This window comes from Lepeophtheirus salmonis, chromosome 4, assembly GCF_016086655.4.
Source record: "Lepeophtheirus salmonis chromosome 4, UVic_Lsal_1.4, whole genome shotgun sequence".
In the NCBI taxonomy this organism is placed as follows: Eukaryota; Metazoa; Arthropoda; class Copepoda; order Siphonostomatoida; family Caligidae; genus Lepeophtheirus; species Lepeophtheirus salmonis.
Window position 1 is genome coordinate 44576286 of NC_052134.2, and position 1411 is coordinate 44577696.

A 1411-nucleotide genomic window follows, 5' to 3' on the forward strand; every position below is an offset into this window, starting at 1 on the left:
TTTTTTATTTTCACAAAATATAAAGCAATTTAAAAAAAAAAAGCATTAACTTCCATATATGATCCTTCATTTTTCTATCATTAGACAATTTTTTAGGTATTGCAATCAAGATAACTTAATAAATAATGTATCTTTCAAATACTGGAATGTTTTTTTATCAATTATTATTTCCTATAAATTTCATCTAAATAGTAAATCGAAATATACCTCTGAATCGTAACTTTACTCTTAAACGTGATTTAAAAAAGCTTTAAAAGCCAAACCTATTGCCGTTGAAAGTTTTAATGTTCATTTTCGTATTTTACGACATTAATAACAAAATATGTTTTTTGCGGACGGGCGTTCCAAGACCTTAATTTTGTTACATAGTATAGTCAAATGATTGTGTTGTAAATTGTTTATTTGTGGTTACTATGTTTAATATTTAGAAACGAATAAATTGAAGAACTAAGTGGTACACTTTGACTCTTGGTCTTGTATTTGTTTTTAAACTTTTTATTCTTTTAAGAAAAAAAACTTGTAGGATCTTACTTCAACTTTAAAAAAAGAGAGAGATTTCATAAATTGATAAAAAAATATCCAGACGACATGCACAGACTGTAAAAAGAGGTCACTTAAATATAATATAACATTAATCGTTTGAACGACCTTGTCGATGATTTCATATGGAAAATGAGAAAGATCCAATACAATTGTTGGATGAAATTAATCATAATGCTTCATGCTTATTTTATATAAAGTGTAATTAATCATCTGTTACATCTTCGGTGTGATTATATACTCTAGAAGCTAAACAAGTAGTTTTGTACCTTTTTTATTAATAAAATATTTTTTTAATCTATAAAATTGCATTTATTGACAAACTATTCAAACATTTACTACCAAAAAATATATAAAAAGAACCCCAGAATCTTAACATGTCACAAACAGAAGTATTGTGAAATGATAACTGATCAGAAAAAAGAACCACCATTAAATGGTAAATATTGTATGTATGTGTGTACCTATTATAAATATATAAATTCATGAATATACACTTTATGCATTTCTATAAATTACTATTTCAATAAGTAGTTGGCTCGTCGTTCGAGTTAGAGCCCTGTGATAAATTGTCAAAACAATATATTCAAATATAGCTACATAAATTATGCATTCTTGACTTTATTGTTTTCTAGAGGCATTTTTCATGCATAAAGATAAATTTCAGGTTATAGGTATGTTTAAATATGAGAAAAAAGATTCAATGTCCGTCATATATCTTCTTCAAGCTAACAACTAGTGCTGAGACACGGTTTAATATCGAATTTTTTGTTCGACTCTGTTCTAAGTGATTTTTTGTAGACCAATGTAGACCGTAGTCTGGAACCATAGAACGAAATTCAATTCGCAGACCTATAGTGTTGGATTTGGT